A 6,678-nucleotide genomic window follows, 5' to 3' on the forward strand; every position below is an offset into this window, starting at 1 on the left:
AAAACACCCATATGTTTCAACTATATTTGGGGTGCAGGAAATCATTGTCTTTAAAATCCCCGGAATCAGCTTGAGGGCCACTTCAAATAATTTTGATTTTCAGCATACACAGAATCCCAAAATACAGTGACGACATTGTGGCTCTACACAGCTGCAAGAACAAAAACTCTTTTCAGCTGGGTCCAACGACATGAGTGCAATAACTTCCCAAACTCATGTGGGAATAGCAGTTAGTGTTCTTGCCACCCAGGCATGCGTGGCTGCACATGGACATGGTATTACATAAAGTTTATGGCTATATACACATTAGTGGCTTGAAACACAGCAAGGCAGCATTTGAACTTCTTTTTTTTATAGAATCATAAGAGTTGGAAGAGGGACACAGGTGGCCCTGTGGGTTAAACCACAGAGCCTAGGGCTTGCTGATCAGAAGGTCGGCGGTTCGAATCCCCGCAACGGGGTGAGCTCCCGTTGCTGGGTCCCAGCTCCTGCCAACCTAGCAGTTCGAAAGCACCTCAAAGTGCAAGTAGATAAATAGGGGCCGCTCCAGCGGGAAGGTAAACGGCGTTTTTGTGTGCTGCTCTGGTACGCCAGAAGTGGCTTTGTCATGCTGGCCACATGACCCGGAAGCTGTATGCCGGCTCCCTCGGCCAATAACGCGAGATGAGCGCCGCAACCCCAGAGTCGGTCACGACTGGACCTAATGGTCCCTTTACCTTTTAAGAGTTGGAAGGGACCCTAGGGGTCATCTAGTCCAATCGCTTGCAATTTAGGAGTTGCACATATTTAGGAGTTCCCATATTTTGGGGAGGGAGGGAGGAAGAAAGAGTTTACCAAATCAACCCAGAAGAATTTAGGGCTGTGATGGGTAGCAAAGAGCAAATCGGCTTCAAGGGGGAAGAATGTGAGACAAAACACAGATTTGTGTATCCTGCTATTTTGACCACAACTCTGTTGTCATAACTCTCCTCAAAGGCAGACTTATACCTTTAAAACACAGTCAAAGCACATTACCCTCCCCCCCAATGATGATGATATAATACTGTAATAACATGTAGCTTAAAAGTCTGTTAATGTTTTTTTAATGACTGGGGTCCCTCAAATGTTTTTAGCTGTTCCTATTTTGTCTTTAAGTCGCCTTGAGTATCTGTTGGGGGAGAAATGATGGGTATAAATAAATTATTGCTATTATTCTGGACACTGTAGCTGCTGGGAAAGTACGGTAACTCCGTGAGGGGGTGAACTGCAGTGCCCAATTTCGGAAGAATGTGCTTTGAATAGGATTACTGTAACTATTTGTATAATTACAGGTAGGTAGCTGTGTTGGTCTGACGTAGTCGAAACAAAATAAAAAAAAATCATTCCAGTAGCACCTGAAGAAGTACTGTATCTGAAGAAGTGTGCATGCACATGAAAGCTCGTACCAATGACAAACTTAGTTGGTCTCTAAGGTGCTACTGGAAGGAATTTTTTTATTTGTATAATGTGTATATCTATCTAGTTTTTATTCTATATTTAGTTGCTGTTATGTACTGAGCTGAATCCTAGAACAATAGGATTCAGAATCAGCGGGAGCTACCCAATCCAACTCCAGGTGGAAGTGAATCCGCAACCTGATTGGCCTGCTGGAGCAGCCAATCAGGCGGCTGGCAGAAGTGAATCTGCTACCTGATTGGCCTGTAGGAGCAGCCAATCAGGCTGCAGGCAGAAGTCAATCCACAATATAATTGGCCCACAGGTGTAGCCCTGAAGTAGCCAATCACGCAAGGCCCATTGTGTAAATAATGTATATAAGCAGATGGTTTTGGGAAAAGAGCCATTCGTCTTCTCTTCTTCTCCTTGATGAATATGAGCTGAATAAAGAGCATGAAATTCACTCTCGACTCCGAGTATATTTCACTGGCGACGAAGGTGGGATCCTGCTGAGCTGACCGCCACCACGCACTGCACCGCAGCACCGCCACCTGCTGCACCGCTGCATCGCACCGTGCATCCAGGCTTCAGCTCCAGGACCCAAGGAACCCAGAATGGCAACCGACAGCAGCTTCTTGCCATTCAAACCAGCATCAGGAGACTGGGAAGGGTACGCCGCCCGTTTCAACTTCCTCCTGCAAGCGAAAGAAGTCACCAACGATGCCATGAAGAGGGCGACATTCTTCAGCGTCTGTGGAGAGGAGACGTTTGAAATCGCCCGGGCTCTCCTTGCACCTAGAGATGTCGCTACCGTCTCTTACAAAACAATAATGGAACGGCTGAAGGAGCACTTTTCACCACAGCCCTCGGTGGTAGCTTGCCGAAATGCCTTCTATGCAAAGCGGCAAGCCCCGGGGGAAACCATAACTGGGTTTGTGACCTCCCTCCGCCAAGCCGCCCGGTTATGCAACTTCTCAGAGTTGGAGAACATGCTTCGTGACCGCCTCGTCGGTGGCCTGAGGGACGAGATGTTGCAACGACGCCTCTACGCCAAAAAAGACCTCACGTTCCAGATTGCTCTGGAGGAAGCCCTGGCAACCGAAGCCGCCGAGAGGTCAACGCAAGAGGCACGACCGGCCCCGCCATCCCAACCGAGGGTCTACCACGAAGACCTCACCGACGAATCCGAATCTGACAGGGAGGAAGTACACCGAGTACAGCGGCGCACTCAAGCAGCACACACACCACAGCAGCCTCGACGAGAAGGAGGGAACTGTGCAAGCTGCGGGGAGAACCACGAGAGGAGGACCTGTCGTTTCCGCAACGCAGAGTGCAGGCAGTGCAGAAAATTGGGACACATCGCCCGGGTGTGTCGGGCTCGACTCACCCGTCGACAAGCATCAGATGACCGACCCAGGAGCCCCAGGTCACACGGCACCATGCACCAAGGCAACTCGACGGAGATCACGGACTACCAGGTATTCCAGTTGCCCCATCCCAGCACAGAGAAAATTTATATAGAGGTACAGATAGAGGGAGCCCCATGCCGCATGGAGCTGGACACGGGTTCAACTCTATCCATAATCTCGGCCCGAACATTAAGGGAACTGTGCCCTAATGGGGGTCCCAAACTAAGGCCGGCCCCATTCACCCTCCGGGACTTCCAGAAACGTAAGGTCCCTACAATGGGGGTGGGGACCTTCAGGGTGCAATATCGAGGGCGAAAGCAACAATTGGACTTGCTGGTAGTTAAGGGCCCCTACGTTAGCTTACTGGGACTGGCATGGTTTGGACCTCTGGGGCTAGCCGTTACCGGGGTGAACCGCACTAGCTTACAAGTGGACGTGGACGCCCTATGCAAAGAGTTTCCAGGGGTTTTCGATGGGGCATTGGGACGATATACAGGACCCCCCATTGCCCTACAGCTAGACCCCGCTGTACGACCCATCAGGCACAAGGCCCGCCGGGTCCCGTTCGCCCTGAAACCCCGCATAGACGAGGAATTGGACCGGCTCGTGGAGCAAGGAGTGCTGGAGCCGGTGCCCAACGCCCCCTGGGAAACTCCAATTGTCACACCCGTCAAGCCTAATGGTTCGGTCCGCATCTGTGCAGACTACAAATGCACCATAAACAAGGCTCTCACGGCCCATGCATACCCAGTGCCAGTGGTCAGCCATGTCCTCGCCACCCTGGCTGGGTCAAAAATCTTTGGCAAACTGGACTTGGCCCAAGCGTATCAACAGTTGCCTGTGGACGAAGCCACAGCAGAGGCTCAGACGATTGTGACGCACAGAGGGGCATTCAGAGTAAAGCGGCTGCAATTTGGCGTTAGCGTGGCACCAGGCATATTCCAGAATCTAATGGACTCTCTCCTTAAAGGGATTCCTGGCGTCACCCCCTTCTTCGATGATGTACTGATCGCCGGGCCCACACCAGACGAATTTGAGGACCGCCTCCGCTCCGTCCTGCACCGTTTCCAGACGGCGGGCCTCAAGGTGAAGCGGGAAAAGTGTTTACTGGGAGTGCCGCAGGTGGACTTTCTGGGATTTAAGGTGGACGCAGACGGGGTCCATCCAACCGGTGACAAGGTACGGGCCATTTGTGAGGCCCCAGCGCCCAAGAGCAAGCCCGAACTTCAGTCATTCTTGGGACTATTGAACTTTTACCATGCCTTCCTTCCCCATAAGGCAGCGGTAGCGGAGCCCCTACACAGACTCCTAGATAAAAGGGCCCCTTGGGTGTGGGGCCAGCGACAAAGGGCCGCATTCCAGGCAGTCAAGGACTTGCTCGTCTCAAACTCGGTCTTGGCACACTTCGACGAGAGGCTGCCAGTGGTGCTGGCATGCGACGCCTCTCCCTATGGCATCGGCGCTGTCCTGGGACACCAACTCCCGGATGGAAGAGAGGTGCCGGTGGCATACTTCTCCCAGACGCTTGCTGCAGCCGAACGAAACTACTCACAGATTGACAAGGAAGGTCTGGCAATCGTGAAGGGCGTAAAAAAATTCCATGATTTCTTGTACGGGCGGCCCTTTACCATAGTGACTGACCACAAGCCGTTGCTTGGCCTGTTTGCCCCCGAGAAGCAGACCCCCCAAGTGTTGTCTCCACGTGTCCTCAGGTGGTCAATTTTCCTTGCCGGCTACCAGTATGCACTAATCCACCGCCCTGGGAAGGCGATGGGCCACGCAGACGCACTCAGCAGGCTACCACTACCAGAAACAGGCCCCGACCCAGCGCCTGCGCAAGAGGTTATGACCCTGGAGCTGCTTCCCGACCGACCCATTCAGGCACAAGAAGTTGCGCACCATTCCACAAAAGATAGGGTCATCTCCCGGGTCCTGGACTGGGTGTGGCGAGGATGGCCCAGCAGCAGCCCCGGGCCAGAATTCGCTGGCTACACAAACCGCAAACATGAACTGTCGGCCCACAAGGGGTGCCTGTTATGGGGAAGCAGGGTTGTTGTTCCCCAGCCCCTCCGCAAAAGGGTCCTCACAGCCCTACACGAGACACACCCAGGGGTAGTGAGGATGAAGGCCCTTGCCAGGAGTTATGTGTGGTGGCCGGGGATTGACAGAGAGATAGAGGCCTGGGTCCAACACTGCCAGACCTGCCAAGAATCCCGCCCGGATCCCCCAAGGGCCCCAGTCCAGCCCTGGGAGTCCGCCCGACATCCATGGTCACGCTTGCACGTGGACTTCGCTGGCCCGTTCCAGGGAAAAACATTCTTCATAGTGGTGGATTCCTACACCAAATGGCTGGAGGTCGCACTGGTACCGTCCACTTCTACGGCGGCAGCCATCCGGGTACTACGTAAGCTGTTTGCAACCCACGGGCTCCCTGACACCCTCGTCTCGGACAATGGAACCGCATTCACGTCAGAGGAGTTCCAGACCTTCACAGCGCAGAACGCCATCCGCCACATCCGCTCAGCACCATTCCACCCTGCCACCAATGGCCAAGCGGAGCGCATGGTGCGGACCACCAAGGACAGCCTCCGCCGCATAACACAAGGGGACTGGGAATACCGCCTTGCCGCATTTCTTCTAGCACAGCACAGCACCCCAAGCACAACGACGGGCCGGAGCCCAGCTGAACTACTCATGGGCCGGCGCCTTGCAACTAGACTGGACCGACTTCACCCCGACAGAGCTCAGGATGAGGTAGTGGTGGGGAAAGGCAGGAACCCCCGGACATTTGTGGCCCAGGACCCAGTGTATGCAAAGAATTTTGGGGCAGGCCCAGCATGGGTACCCGCCACAGTCACCAAGGTGACCGGTCCCGTGTCGTACGAGGTACTAACGGAAGGGGGGCAATGTTGGCGCCGCCACTGCGACCAGCTACGGCGACGATTCCCAGGAGGAACCCGGGAGGAGAGCGGGACAGAGGGGTCCCAAGGGGACAGCAGGGCAGTGAGGCCTGTAGAGCGAGAGGGGTGGGCAGGGGAAGCAGAAGCAGTAGGCACAGAGGGGCGCCCCGAGGCTGGAAGGACACCGGAACCAGAGTCACAACCTAGTGGTCCAGTGGCGCCAGACCAGACAGCCCCGGCACAGCCAGCGGCCTCGGAACACGAGCCAGAACCAGAACCCCTGACCAAGGAACACCCCAGGCCACAACGCACACGGAGGCGGCCAGCAGACCTTGGGGACTACGAATGCAACTTCCCGGGCAGGACTGGAACTTAGAGGGGAGGGGTGTTATGTACTGAGCTGAATCCTAGAACAATAGGATTCAGAATCAGCGGGAGCTACCCAATCCAACTCCAGGTGGAAGTGAATCCGCAACCTGATTGGCCTGCTGGAGCAGCCAATCAGGCGGCTGGCAGAAGTGAATCTGCTACCTGATTGGCCTGTAGGAGCAGCCAATCAGGCTGCAGGCAGAAGTCAATCCACAATATAATTGGCCCACAGGTGTAGCCCTGAAGTAGCCAATCACGCAAGGCCCATTGTGTAAATAATGTATATAAGCAGATGGTTTTGGGAAAAGAGCCATTCGTCTTCTCTTCTTCTCCTTGATGAATATGAGCTGAATAAAGAGCATGAAATTCACTCTCGACTCCGAGTATATTTCAGTTGCTTTTTAACTGTGAGTCGTGTTTCTAGCGGTTCCTACGGTATATTTTTTTGTCTGTAAACCGCCTTGAGCCCCTATCAGGAGAAAAGGCGGGGTATATATATACTGTACTATGCAACCACCAACCGATGCGCGCGCCGCATCTTGTGATCGATTATGCGGGGCATGGGTTATCTGACCCCGCCCCCAAAT

This window comes from Zootoca vivipara, chromosome 10 (assembly GCF_965207765.1).
Source record: "Zootoca vivipara chromosome 10, rZooViv2.hap1.1, whole genome shotgun sequence".
In the NCBI taxonomy this organism is placed as follows: domain Eukaryota; kingdom Metazoa; phylum Chordata; class Lepidosauria; order Squamata; family Lacertidae; genus Zootoca; species Zootoca vivipara.